The 15,888-nt window shown below is 35.1% G+C and overlaps 1 pseudogene across 1 annotated transcript in view; it reads right to left on the bottom strand.

Moving 5' to 3' along the window:
- The window catches only part of LOC111055424, a 131,598-nt pseudogene that overhangs the window by 94,609 nt on the left and 21,101 nt on the right, over positions 1 to 15,888 (bottom strand). The window contains exons 7-9 of the transcript XR_005572930.1: positions 9,430 to 9,582; positions 7,776 to 7,890; positions 5,023 to 5,342 (exon numbers count right to left, since the gene is read on the bottom strand). The product of XR_005572930.1 is annotated as a probable chitinase 10 (transcript). The remainder of the gene's footprint in view (positions 1 to 5,022; positions 5,343 to 7,775; positions 7,891 to 9,429; positions 9,583 to 15,888) is intronic.

Here is a 15,888-nt window from a genome sequence, read left to right as displayed (position 1 = left end):
GTTCTTTTAGCTCCTTATTTAGTCCGATTGGCACTCGTCTGTCCGTGCAGCCTATTTGAATGAAAACTATCCGATGCAATGGATCGGCTGCTAAGCAGCTCGAGACAGAGCACTTCATCACTGGCCTCCAAGAAGCCCTGATCTCACCCCCTCCGATCTTTTCCTGTGGGGGTACGTTAAAGATGAAGTGTATCGACCTCCTCTACCAGCTAACATTGAGGAGCTCAAACAAGAAATAACAGCAGCTATACAAACTGTTAGGCCCGATATGCTACTGTGGGTGTGCAACGAGTTCGAGTATCGTATTGATATCACTCGAGTGTCTGGAGGGGGTCACACTGAGGGGGAGTCACACTGGAGGGGGTCATTTGTGAACTTGTTTTCTAGTGAGGAAGAACTTATTTTACTATTATTTTTTTTTAAGAAGTATAATGACGTATGGGGCAGAGGTTTGTGTGACGAACAAGAGAGCAAGAGATAAGATAAGAGCTGTTGAGATGGATTACTGGAGGAGATGCTGCGGGCTTACCAGAATGGACAGAGTGAGAAACGAGGAGATAAGAGGGAGAATGAAAGTGGAATGGGATATTATAAAGTTGATTGAGGATAAAAGGTTGATGCGGTATGGCCATGCTAGAAGGGCGAGTGCTAGCAAATGGATAGGGATGGTGACTGATTAGAGTCCAATTGGGCGAAGGAAAAGTGGAAGACCTAAAAGATCATGGAGAAATGAGGTGGATGAGGCTATGGAGGCCAGGAATTTAAGGGATGGTGAATGGGAGGATAGGCAAAGATGGAGGTCTCGACTAAAAGAAGGAAGACGGTGAATCACTGTAAAATCCTATTATATATATATATATAATATATATATATATATATATATATATATATATATATATATAAGAACTTATTTTAGTACTCTTCATTTTGATTTATAACCCAAGTTTCTATTATGTTTCCTTGATTAAATACAGATTTTCAAAGTTGTGGTATTCTTTTTGAATCACGCTGAATACTCTACCTCTATGAAGCTCTTCCACTTTCTTGGAAGATTTCAGATCACTGAAGGAAATTTATTGAATGGTATTTATAAAATCATTGATAGTATTTTTATATCTTGATGTTCTAAACGATAATATTGATAAAGCTACTGAATTGTTGGAATGCAAAAATAATTACAAGCACACCATTCTGAAACCATGGATGACACAGTCGCTGTGTGAAAGGCAAAGATATAGGAATAAAATGTATAAAAAAGTTAAGAAACGAATAGGTGATTTAAGATTTCAGAATTATTTTAAACGCTATTGTGATCGATTAAAAAGAGATATGGATTATAGAAAAGAGCAATATTACATGAATTTATTTAGTGTAAATAAAAATGATATAAAGAAACAATGGAAGACTATAAATGAGATATTAGGAAAAAAGTCAAAAAATAATAAAATTATAAAGATCAAAGCAGGGGTAAACCCTAGTGTCATTTTGGAAGATGAAAATAAGATTGCAGAGGAATTTAATAGCTTTTTTGTTAGTGTTAGTGATCAGCTGAAACTTAAATTAGATCCGCCAGATGATGAGATAAATAAAGAGTATAGGACTTTATTCAAATTGAAACGAGTGATGAATTCTTTCTATTTCTTTGAGACTACTGTTTCGGAAGTAGAAATGATTATAAATTCATTGGACTCGAAAAAATCTTCTGGGTTTGACAGAATATCTGCTTCTATTATTAAAGAGATTAGTAGTATAATTTCTCCAATACTTTCGTATTTGATTAATTTTAGTTTTATCAATGGCATTTTTCCGGAACCACTAAAAGTTGCTGTTGTGATTCCTCTTTTTAAAAAAGGTGACATTTGTGATTTGAACAATTATAGACCGATATCATTACTTAGTGTTTTTGCAAAAATCTTTGAAAAGGCTATTAAAAAACGATGTATTGATTTCTTAAAAATAAATGTTTTTTTTCTCTGAAAAGCAATTTGGTTTTTTGGAAGGAAAATCCACAGAAGATGCGTTATTGAATTTCTGTGCAGATTTATATCAGGGCTTTAATAATAAATTGAGCGTGGGTGGTCTTTTTATAGATATAACCAAAGCTTTTGACACTGTGGATCACAGTTTGTTACTGAATGTAATGTGGTTTGCGGGCTTCAGGGGTTTTGCTTGGAATTTTTTTAAAAGCTATTTGAATAACAGAGTCCAATGTGTTAAAATTAATAATGATGTATTTAGCTCCTTCAAACCAATAAACTGTGGTGTTCCGCAAGGATCGGTCCTTGGACCTATTCTTTTTTTGATATTTATTAATAGTCTTAGTAGTGGACCCTTTAGAGGATCACTTACTAGTTTTGCGGATGATACTGCTTTATGTTACAACTCAAAATCTGCTTTGGAATTGCAAAAGGATGTTCAGTATGATCTTCAGTTATTAAAATTGTGGTTTTCTTTCAATAAATTATCCCTTAGTAATAAAACTAAGTTTATTCATTTCTCTTTAAAGGATACAATTTCTTGTATCAAACCTTTGTATTATAAATGTAATATTTGTTTAAAGTCTGATATTGCAATTTTATATGATTTGAATTGTCATAGTTGTATGCTTATTGAGCAAGTTGATAAAATCAATATTTAGGCCTTTTTATTGATAAAAATTGTAATTGGAATGAGCATATTAACTCTATTAATAAATATATGTTATCTGCTATAAGAACATTCTACTACTTAAAGAATATTTGCCATGTAAATGTATTAAGGTTGATCTATTTTTCCATTATTGAAAGTAAGCTACAATATGGGATCACTTGTTGGGGAGGTATTTATTTCACAAATATCAATACACTTTTAGTTGCACAAAAGAAAATTATCAGAATAATGGCGCGTGTACCTAGAACGGAACATGCAATGGTTTTTTTTAAACAATTTCATATTTTGCCATTAAGATATTTATATGTCTTTAGAGTTTTAAGAATATTTTTCATTAGAGGAGGAAATGTTCAAAGTAATGCTAGAGTTTACTCTAGTCGTTTGAGATTTCAAAATAAGGTCATTCTGTTGAAGGCTAATGTTGAAGCTTTTCGTAGGTTTTTTACTTTTTGTGCTTTAAAGTTTTATAATTATCTACCTTTCCATGTGTCCTCTAGTTTAAATTTAAGAATTTTTCTCAAGGAATTGAAATCTTGGTTGTTTTCACTAGAAGATGTTGAGTTTCTGTTTAGATAGTATAGTTACTTTTATATTGTATTTTTGATATTATCATATTGCAGTGAATGATACATTTATGAAGGGACAGTTTATCTCTTAGTACTCTTCAACATATTTTTTTTCTCTTTATTATAAACATTTATCAAGTTTTTATATAATTTTAGCTAGGCTCTAAGCTACTCTTTCTTTATTTTCAGTGTGATGGTGCCTCAACACGTTTTTTCAAATGAGGTTACCTAACCACTTTATATTATTGTTTTGTAATGTTTTGTGTATTATTTATTATTGTAAATTGTAAAGTGTGTCAATAAATGAACTTGAACTTGAACTTGAAATGTGATAGATGAGGCTAGTGAGGGATGACAAACAAATGAATCAACACTGCTAGGTGGGTTCCAAACCATTACAAAGTGATTTATAAGCTCACCCTGGATTGTGTATACTGGGAGCAAAAACGATATTCTTCTACTTTGTGTATAATTAACCTCTATTTTTATCAACAAAACGAATACACATCGAAAAGTACGGTACTTGACGAGAGCAACAATAATATGTCATCACATTGGCCAAATTCGCTCCTATCCTTGAGTTATAAGCGTTTGAAGATGAGTGATTTCTCTGATGTGAGAGTGGAGGTGAGATTCTATGTTTGAGTGAATAACTCGGCCTGTATTGTAGCGAAACGTCGCATATTATAGCACAACACTTGTTAGGTCAACCTCTATCCATAGCCCCAATATCAACCAAATCTGGCAGATTAGCATTTTCCATGAAATCCATGGATTTTTGCAAAAAAAAGTCTAAAATTAAAATCGCTCAAACTCTCAGGAATAGATGGAAATTACTGAGATGTTGCAATTATTCAAATGCTAATGATTCGACAATTTTATTATTAAACGAAAATACAAATTGAATGCTGTAATGAATGAAAAAGACTAAGAAATTGTCAAAAAAACACTGATTTATTGATAATTAGAAAGACCGGTTTTGGTTATTACACCATTGTCAATCTCTGATAAACAGAGAGTTAGAGTTTATCAGAGATTGACAATGGTGTAATAACCGAAACCGGTCTTTCTAATTATCAATAAATCAGTGGTTTTTTGACAATTTCTTAGTCTTTTTCATTCAATAAATTAGAATTGGAACCGTTTTGGGCTTATAAGCCTGTGGTACTTTTCTGTGAGTTGTGTTATTCTGAATGATTAAATAAATAAATAAACTTATAAAGATCAATATGAATTATTACCACAATATCAACTTCTCAACTACACAAAAAGTGAATGCTGTGATTTAATTGAATCATTAACATTTGAATAATTGCAACATCTCAGTAAACTCCATCTGTAGACTGGCTGGCCGCTATGGCTTCGTATAAAATGAGCGCTGCTATCCAGAGATTGTCAGTTTGGTGACAAGGGTTGGTTTAAGGGTAGGCATTCCTGACCGGCAATTGGGAGGTACTGGGTTCGATTCCCGGGCTGACAAATAATTTTTGAATGATAGCGTTCATCGAGTTTCCATCTAGCTGTTTACCCTGTTGTCAATATTTGCAGTAGCAGAAGTCTTCGGGGTGAATTACAGCATTTAATTTGGATTTTCGTTTAATAATAATAATTAATCATAGACACATTCCAAATAATATTAACATATTGCTATTTAAAAGCCAAAACCCAACTTCCCTAACCTTTCCTTTTGTACCTTTGAAACCTAATACACTAGACAAATTGAAACTGGCAGTTATGAGGCACTTCCTTTCTTTTAATAATAAAATTGTTGCTCTCAGGAATAGTTTTAGGTGTACTCCGAACTCACCTTAGTCTGTACACTGAGCGGGTCCTCATACCCGACCCACTGGTCACCACGCACCATAAACGGGGCATTGCCCTGGTCTCTGAACAATCTCCACGGCTGTGTGACGTCTTCTTTATCCTTAGTCACGTCATCATCACCCTTAGTGACGTCATCACTGGTGATATCATAGCTGTCTCGTGTGATGTCATCATTGGTGACGTCACTAGTGTCTCGGATGGCGTCATCACCTTCCACCAACTTTTCACATACTTCGTAATAGGCCAAGATACCTGGTTGTTGGGTGTAACGTGATTCCGAGCCGCCTGATAGTACCGAAGAACCTGTAGAGAAATTGTTTACAAAATTACTATAGTAACAGAGAAAACCGTTAGTTGTTACGGTAGCATTGACACATAGTCAGACTGCAAATGGGTGAACACTCCTATAAAAACCAATGGTGTTTTTTCAAAATGCTTCCAAAGTTTTTATTTTCCTTGCCCTATTACCATAGGTAAGGAAAGTATTGCTTTCCGAAATAAATTAAGGTACCCCAATTTCTAAATTTCTATACGTTTCAAGGTCCCCTGAGTCCAAAAAACTGGTTTTTGGGTATTGGTCTGTATGTGTGTGTGTGTGTGTGTGTGTGTGTGTGTGTGTGTGTGTGTGTGTGTGTGTGTGTGTGTGTGTGTGTATGAGTGTATGTGCGTCTGTGTACACGATATCTCATCTCCCAATTAACAGATTGACTTCAAATTTGGAACGTAAGGTCCTTACAATAATAAGGAACCGACACGAACAATTTCGATCAAATGCGATTCAAGATGGCGGCTAAAATAGCGAAAATGTTGTCAAAAACCGGGTTTTTTGCGATTTTCTCGAAAACGGCTCCAACGATTTTGATTAAAGTTATAACCTAAAATAGTTATCAGCTCTATCAACTGCCACAAGTCCCATATCTGTAAACATTTCAGGAGCTCCGCCCCATCTATGCAAAGTTTGATTTTAGATTCTCAATTATCAGGCTTTAGATACAATTTAAACAAAAAATTTCGAGTGAAAAAGATTGAGCATGAGAATTAATGTTCAGTAACATTTTCACCTAAAATTAAAAATAAGCTCGAAATTCGAGAAAATGTGATTATCCAATTGCAAACTGTTGGTAACTGTTGATTCTATTAAATTAATGATTCACTATGAAGAGATAGCAGACCTCGTGTGTCTCCAGCGTTATTGCCCTGTCACCAGCTGGCTCAATTCTTTGAATAGTAGACTTGAGATGCGCGGGAACACTAGCGTCAGGTGATCAATTTTCATAACGGCAAGGAAAGTTGTGTGAGTGCGCCACACCAGATTTTTAGACTGTGATTTGGTGTAGAAATTGGAATGGACATAGCCCTTATATAATATTTAGACAATTTGAAACTATGAAACTAGGAAATTAGAAAATTGAAGAAGTTATGGGCAATAGAATAGTCTGTTTTTTTCGATCGTTGTATGCTATTGTATTGTCATCAAAATGATAGGGAGAGAAAAAATAAGGTAAACTTGTGCTATTCCTCTCCCAAATTTAGATAAGTCCGAAATAGGTCAAGTCTTGTAGTTGTTCACTTGACAAAATTTTCAGTTCTTATTTATTTTCACAAAGTGGATTTTTAAAATTTAGATGCTTCAAAACGAAACATAGGGAGTGGAAAACAAGGAATATGGCAACTATGCTGTCCTATCATTTCCACTGAATTTAAAACGTGAATCCCACGATGATATTATTATTAATATAATGCCTATTATACACAAATCTAGTGCAAGTAAATTTACTCTCGTTTTCAACTAGTAGGGAACTCGTGCTCTGCCAGAGCCTAATTGAAAACTTGACAAACTGAGAACTTGACCTACTGAGATCCTGAAGAATTTATAACAGGCCTATAACCATCCTCGGTAAATTGAGAATCTATGTGCAAAATGTGAAGTTAATGAGTTGAGTAGTTGAGACGTGATGATGCGTCATTCGTGAATTTCCTATCCCCTACGTGAATAAGCCAGTTCTTTCCTTATCATATTACTAGCCGTCAGACTCGCTTCGCCCGCCATATCCGTCTATCCAGGGGGCTCCGCCCCCTGGACCCCCGACTGGGTCGTCCAAGAATGAGATCAGCAGGTTCGCTTCGCCCGCCTGCATTTTGCATTTGAGCATTTCTATCATATGTTAGGACGATCCAGTCGGGGGTCCAGACTTAACGTCTGGCTAAACGGGTATGGCGAGCGAAGCGAGTCTGACGGCTAGTAATATAATATTCCTAGGAATAGCTCTGATTGAAGATGCAGTGCCCAATCAATTTTGCCGCGATAAATGCATTTCAATCTTGAACTTGGTGCCAACCTAACAAAGTCAACTCAACTTAATGACAACCTGACAAAATTATTAATTTAGTTACCAGTTAACAACTGTTTCGAAGAGGTACTCTCTCTAGATTATAGTTCTATATTAACATATGGTATGGAAATTTCAATTATAATTAAGAGATTGGGAGAAGAAGAATATACATGCTAAAAGACGAACTTTAAACCCTTAAAAAACACAATTAGAGTTAAAATATTGCCAAAAGATTTATTTCTTAGTGCGCCTCTAAAGGGCCAACTGAACATACCTACCAAATTTGAACGTTTTTGGTCCGGTAGATTTTTAGTTCTGCGAGTGAGTGAGTGAGTAAGTCAGTCAGTGAGTGAGTGCCAGTTCGCTTTTATATATATAGATAGATAGCATGACAATTATTTACCAGGTTGCCACTGGTTAGCATCCTTGAGTGTGTAAGTCCTGGCATAGAGTGGGATTCCCATGATCAGCTTATGTCTTGGCACACCCCTCTTCAACCAATACCGCACTGCATAGTCCTGACAAAAAACACACCAAAAATATCAAATACTCACTCTAATAACTCATCTAAGTTATGTTGTTAAAGCTGGATTCTGCGTAGTCCTAGTATAAAACATGCAAGACAACAAATAACCTATTAATAAAACATCCAAATAAGACAGTCACATAGAGAAATGTAAGTAAGATGTGCCTTCACTGAATATGTAAGGGTGGGAAAATAAAAAACAAGAAAAGAACGTACAGGTTTTGATATTTAAAACAAACAATAAATTATTTGTACAAAATTAGAATTATAATTAGAAATAATAATAATAATAATAATCAGATGAATATTTCAAGGGCTACTCGCTTTGCTGCTAGTGAAGATTCATTTGTTGTGGTTATGAAAAATTTAAAACAATGACTCAGTAGTCACCTACCTTTATGAAAATGGCTTCCCAATTTGGCATCCACTGATTGAAACGCGACGTTAATTATTAATTAAAAAAAAAAAAAACTGATCTAATGAAGTGGGTTCAGATCCCTTCCTATTCAATAATACAATTCTCTTTAAACTGCCCGAACTGTGACAGGAAAACTGTATTATAAAACAAGAACAAAATCCATCCCCTTCACCAGAACAGCCGGACTTTACTCACAGTCCTATCGAACGAGCTCACACAACACAAAAGTAAAATTTTGGGTATTAATATATAACTTAGTCAATTCCAAACATGAAGCCATTTCAAATACATATTTTTATCAGTCGCACAAGCGAGCACGTTTGTTATCAAAAACAAAAGAGAAGCTACAATAATTTTGATAAATTAAATAAACAATCTTTCTGTCGCTGACACAAATTGTTCAAAGACAAAAACACTGTTCATTAAACTTTTCTAAATTAAAACTCTAAAATCCTGATCAATGTGAGATAAATATATGATTCATATATATGTCCCATATGACCAGGTGACAGAAACAATAGCATAAATAGATATACCATGGTATAGGGCGTTTACGTCACAACTTTTACTGTGATCTCAAGCCGATTATTGTCGATTTTTACTGTTTTGTTGGGGTAAGAGTGTATGAACGGCACAATATGAGAGACTACCAGCGTCATAAAGCTTCACAGGAAAGAACTACGTGGACTATCGGCTTGAGATAACAGTAAAAGTTGCGACATAAACGCCCTATAACATGGCATATCTATTTATGCTATTGTTTCTCTATGACAGTCTTTAATGTAGAGTTTTGCTGGATTCCAACAGTATCAGTAATAATAATAATAATATCGAGTGACCTGGCTGGCTCAGGTCTGGTGTCAGAGTTTTCAGGTCGCAACTGATCAATTTCAGGGCCTCTGACATGACATGCTAACGACTGCTTTTTAGACAGCCGGGACCGACGGCTTAACGTGTCCATCCGAAACAGTATCAGTATCAGTGGACGTGTACGATGCAGTCAAGTCAGATCAAAGTGGTAGACATTCAGTAAATTTCATGGAATAAGTTGAAGTATTGTTATCTATATTAATTATTATGTTTGTGGTTGTTGTATTGAGTACAGGTACATACGACATTGAAGAACAGAGCGAGGGCATCTTGTGTGGGCGGGGGTGCCTGGAGGGGGGCATGATGCACGGCTACCCCTCCTTCTTGACCTTCCTTCCCTCTCTCACCGTGCAGGTCGTAGCTTTTCAGTAGCAAATGTGTCAAGTGGGTTGTCACCTGCAATCCAACAAACATTTCTCAATTTATAATTATAATTAGAATACATTTTGTGTAGATGAGAAGTTGATATTGTGGTAATTATTCATATTGAATGAAAAAGACTAAGAAATTGTCAAAAAACCACTGATTTATTGATAATTAGAAAGACCGGTTTCGGTTATTACACCATTGTCAATCTCTGATAAACTTAGTTTCTTAGTAAACTTAGTAATCATTTTAATAACTTACGTATTGGTGACAATGTTTCCTAACATAACCTAAAATCTAAAACTTTAAAACCGGCCGTCTGATTGGCACTGCCGATTGCGCTATCTATCGGCTAAAGTTGTAACAATTATATCAGCTGGGTGTTTACCAAAAATGGCTGACTCCAGATCACGCGGTTCAGATTTGAATTGCAGATCAAAAATATTTGTTGGCTGGTATTTTGAATAGAATAAGATATTTTAAAAATTGTATAAATTTTTATCGTCTACTAATATTAAGAATATAATATCATACAAACATATATTTCATGAGTTGATCAAATTTCTGGTTGTGGTATTGAATTCAGTTGACTCAATGACAGACACCTCTTTATGCTTTCTCATCTGAGCTTAGACCTTCTAACCTATTATAATGTAAGTTTTTAGAATAGAGATGCTTCCCCATGTTATTTAAATGGAGTCACTTTTCCTCCCTAGGGAGTTTTTCTGTTTTTTAGTACCGAGAGCGAAAAAGTGGCACTTTAGTATCATGTTTCAGGGAGTAAAGTAAGTTCTTTTGACAGTAGGAGGAGGAAAAGTACATTTGCTTTATCTTTCCAGACTTGTCTCAATCTATTTGTGAATCTTATATTCAATATTATCTCAATATTCAGTGAATCTTTCTAATTGAGTGTTTTCCATTAATTTTTTAGCTTTCATCTTCCATTGATGATTGTATCCTTTTAGTTTTTTAAAATTGTCAATAGTAGGCTAACCGTCATTTTGAATAATTGTTATTTGTTTTTTAATTATTAATTCCCATATTAATGTATTTTCATTTTGATTTGTAAAAGTTTAAATAGTCTCAAACTCATTCAATTATTTTGGTTATCTATTAAGTACCCACTTCTTATCGTGATTTCAAATTCATAGTGCCGGTTGCACAAAAGCCGGTTAAATTTTAACCGTGATTAATTCCACGAGAACCAATCAAAGAAGCCGTCTTATCAAAAAGGCCTTCTCTGATTGGTTCTCGTGAAATAATAATTAGATATAAGAATAGATAACCTGAAAAGAGTAGAGTTCAAACGGCTGAAGCGCGCATTTCATTTTTCATCATCTAATATCTGTATTTTTGCACAGAACAGTAAGGCTCAACTCAAACTTAGGCGACTCAGATCGAGAAGAGACTGGACTCTAGTGGAAAGCATGACGTGTTCCAAATGGTGACGTCGCGGAGACTAGAATCGACTGGTCTGAGTGTCACCATTTGGAAACACATGCTCTCCACTAGAGTCCAGTCTCTTCTCCACCTGAGTCGCCTAAGTGTCAGTTGAGTCTCAGATAACTTACAGATATAATAGCATAGCATCAGCTGATGAAAAATGAGTGTTCACAAAATGTCATTACATTATATGTAAATTGATTGATTGATTGAGTACTTTATTTATGTAGATTACAATATATACTGGCTTATACACTTATATACAATAGCTTACAATACAGCAAAATTATGGAGAATATTACAAAACAAGGGAGAATATTGGCATATTGCAACGCATTAATGACAATGCAGTTGTTAGAGAGTCGGCTGACAATCGGGTAGTGTGAAAACGGCCTTTCAAAAAACACTGAGGCTTTCAAGACTAATTTCTCCTCTTCTGAGCACAAACATAATACCATTAGTTTTAACACTTGATAATGGCATCATATAGCCGAAGCATGTTGTGACTAAACCATTTTAAAAAGGATACTTACATTTATATTTTTTCCTCCACCTACTGTCTAAAGTACTTATACTTTACTCCCTAAAACCTAATACTGAAGTGTCACTTTTTCGCTCTCGGTAGTAAAAAACAGTAAAACTCACTAGGGAGTAAAAGTGACTCCATTTAAATAACATGGGGAGCATCTCTATTTTGAAACTTACATTGTAATAGGTTAGAAGGTCTAAGCTCAGATGAGAAAGCATAATAGAGGTGTCTGTCATTGAGTCAACTTAATTCAATACCACAACCAGAAATTTGATTAACTCATGAAATATAATTATGTTTGTATGATAATTATTATATTCTTAATATTAGTAAATTTATACAATTTTTAAAATATTTTATTCTATTCAAAATACCAGCCAACAAATATTTTTGATCTGCAATTCAAATCTGAACCGCGTGATCTGGAGTCAGCCATTTTTGGTAGCTGCTCAGCTGATATAATTGTTACAACTTTAGCCGATAGATAGCGCAATCGGCAGTGCCAACCAGACGACCGGTTTTAGGTTTTAGATTTAGGTTATGTTGTTAATCATTGTCACCAATACGTAAGTTATTAGAATGATTTTATTTGCAGTTTCTATAAAAAAATGTAGATGGAGGAAAAATGTTGTGTACATCACGAGCGAAGAATACTTTTTCTCCCTCAGGAAAATTGCTGCCCTCGGCTTCGCCTCGGGCTTCAAACTTTTTCCCACAGGGAGAAAAAGTCGTACTTTTCACTCTAGATATACAAATAACTATTATTTATAGTTTTTATGGTTTCTATTGACCAATCTGTGAACACTCCCACAACAACTAGTGATATTATTTATCTCCTCAACAGAGCATAAATTAATTGGGAATTAGGCTGGTATTAATTACACTAGGACACCGGTTAGACGTCGACCAAGTGTCGGCGTTCGTTGGTCGCGGGGCATCACTTCTTATGGCGCTTATTAAGGTGCGTACAGACTCTCGCTCTGCTCCGCAACCGAACGTCACTCAAGCAGAGCGATTGATGATCGACCGGGGAGCAACAGTGGTTCGACCGGGGAACGCGAGAAGATCTAACATCTTCCGTAACGTTCATGATGGGTGCGTGGGCGGTGCGACTGTGGTTCGATGGTGGAACGAGGGAGGAGCGTGCTCGGTGCGGGTTGGAAGCGCGAATATGTGTACGCAGCTTTACACTGGCAACACCAGCACGGAAGCCGCTCCCGTTATAGTGGAATTCCAAATTTAAAATTGTTTGTTTTATTCTAATCTATATTCTCAGATTATGATTTGGTGTAGAAAATCGAAATGGTCATAACCTATGTATAATTGTTAAATCTCACTTACCGTTTTCAACTTTTTAGGTTTATTGACAATGTTTATCTCTATCAGCTGTCATTTTGTCTTAGTAACTGCTTCTCACTGCCTTTTCTCATAGAGAAACAATAGCGTAAGTAGATATCCCATGGTATAGGGCGTTTATGTCGCAACTTTTACTGTTATCTCAAGCCGATAGTTCATGTAATTCTTTTCCTTGAAGCTGTGTGACACTGGTAGTCTCTCATATTGTGCCGTTCATACACTCTCACCCCAACAAAACAGTAAAAATCGACAATAATCAACAGTAATCGGCTTGAGATAACAGTAAAAGTTGCGACATTAACACCCTATACCATGGGATATCTACTAATGCTATTGTTACTCTATGCTTTTGTATCGCCGTCGAGATTTAATGGCTGCTTGTAGATTCGTTTTTGTGTCAATTTTGTCTTTTAGATATTTTTATAGTTAGATAATCCATATTCACTTTTTGTAATCATTTTCAATTATATTTTACAAATAGATTGTCTCTCATTATTAGTGTGATCGTTCAGTTAAGTGTTGACAGCATTTTGAGTCTGGTAGTCATTTCCTTTTGTTAGTTGTGTACTTATAAGTTTAAAGTTAATTCTACTGTATTATTGATACATTATGATATAGTGCCAAATTAACCTTTCAGAAGTGTTTAGTCTCTTTAAATTGTTAGTTATAGGTATCTGATGAGATGTTTTTTATTTTGTTGTATTGCTGATGTAAACAATAAAACTTGAAACCTTTTTGTTGCTTTTTTGGTTCCGAGCCTAAACGTAACTTAGTTCTTTCCGCTCATTTCTGTCTCTTGCATCAACTCTTCGAAGTCCCATACTTTTCTTCAAAACTTCAAGTACTTCTAGGAAGTGTGATCACAGTTAGCATTGATTTCGACAAATCAATCTGCGCTATACATCTCGCCGTTCACCGTTTTAAAATTGATTCATTAGTTTTTGAATTATCTTCATTGCAAGTTTGCATGTGCATCACAGCCTTGCAGTGTACATGAAACTTTCCTTCAGTGTTGAAACTTCTTCATTCATTCAGTGTTCAATCCAAATTCATCTTATGTTTTGGATCTTGCATCTAGCTTGCAGTTTGGATCTTTTGCAATGCTACTCATTGAAGAATCGATTTCTTCCTTCACATCATCTTGTATCTGGTATCTGGTAACGCTACTACCACACGTTCGGATTCAATCTCGCCATCGCCTTTGGAGTGTCCTCGTCGGAGTTTCATCGGTTTCTTATAACAGTGAGGGGTTCACTGTTGTCAGCCTAGAGTCGTTCAGGATTCCTGCTGGTCTCCAGAAACTTGGTCTGAGGTTCTCATCCTGTTCCGCACCACCTGCGTGGACACGCTGGTGCTCATCTCCACCTGCTGCTACTTCAAAATTTCTGAGCCAAGTCATATATATTTTAACATTATTGATATTCTCACATCACGTCAACTGTAGCAAAATATCCACTTTCGTTATAGATCTTGTGCTATCTCTTCTAAATTGGATATTTTGAGTGTAAAGTACATTTGCTTTATCTTTCCAGACTTGTCTCATCTATTTGTGAATCTTAAGGTGCGTACAGACTGTCGCTTTGCTCCGCAACCGAACGTCACTCCAGCAGAGCGATTGATGATCGACCGGTGAGCAACAGTGGTTCGACCGGGGAACGCGATAAGATCTAACATCTTCCGTATCGTTCATGATGGGTGCGTGGGCGGTGCGACTGTGGTTCGATGGTGGTACGAGGGCGGTACGAGGGAGGAGCGTGCTCGGTGCGGGTTGGAAGCACGAATATGTGTACGCAGCTTTATATTCAATATTATCTCAATATTCAGTGAATCTTTCTAATTGAGTGTTTTCCATTAATTTTTTAGCTTTCATCTCCCATTGATGATTGTATCCTTTTAGTTTTTTTAAAATTGTCAATAGTAGGCTAACCTTCATTTTGAATAATTGTTATTTGTTTTTCAATTATTAATTCCCATATTAATGTATTTTCATTTTGATTTCTAAAAGTTTAAATAGTCTCAAACTCATTCAATTATTTTGGTTATCTATAAAGTACCCACCTGTTATCGTGATTTCAAATTAATATTGTTTTATTGTAAATCAATCTTTAGCAAGCAATTTGAACCATTCTTTTGTTTGTTTTGTTGTAACCATTCCATTAATATTGTATTTTTATTTAGTTTCCTTTGTGCCAGTTCAGTCTCTTGATTCTTGCACCTTAGATCTTGTCTTTTGTATCGATTATTAGCTTAACTTTGTGACTACTGTTTGTTCAGCTTATCCATTCTAAATTTATTGTAGAACTTTGGTAATCTTTCATCATTTGTTTAATTAGGTACTCAATTAATTACATCAATTTTATTTACATCAGTTTAATTACATTCAATTTTTGATTGCTCTTGTATTTGTTACTTAAGCATTTTTCAATTTGAGCATTAAATTAAATTTGAATTGTGATTCTTTTCAATTTGTAGTAATTTTCATTATTCATCAAGCCTGTTGTTTATTTAAACTAACTATTCTAAATTTCTCAGAGCGCTTCCAGTTATTATTTGCACTACAAACATTTTAATTAAACTTGTGATTATATTCAACCTTTCATTTGGTATTTTTTATTTCAATCTCAATCCTGAGTTACCATTTGCTGTACATGCCAATTTGCTTTCATTCAATACATATTATGTAAGCACATTGGATCTTTCCTCCTTTCAAATTTATATGTGGAGTTTGTTAGTTTCTGATTACTCTACTAAATTTCATAACCTACAAATTCACCCCTTTATACAGTCCACTCTTTGCTTAGACAAATTTCACATATAATATTTGGATAATTTGAAACTAAATTAGGAAATTGAAAAAGTTTTGGGCAATAGCCTGTTTTTTCTTTTCCGATCATTGTATTGTTTGTGCCAACCTAATAAATAAATAAATTCCAGTCGCATAGAAAGCAATGCAATTAAGAACACAAGTAACTCATACAGATAAGGATAACACTTGGAGGCGAGTCCTT

This window comes from Nilaparvata lugens, chromosome 14 (assembly GCF_014356525.2).
Source record: "Nilaparvata lugens isolate BPH chromosome 14, ASM1435652v1, whole genome shotgun sequence".
NCBI classification, from domain to species: domain Eukaryota; kingdom Metazoa; phylum Arthropoda; class Insecta; order Hemiptera; family Delphacidae; genus Nilaparvata; species Nilaparvata lugens.
The sequence above is the reverse complement of the archived record's forward strand: the minus strand, read 5'-3'. Positions and strand labels throughout refer to the sequence as shown.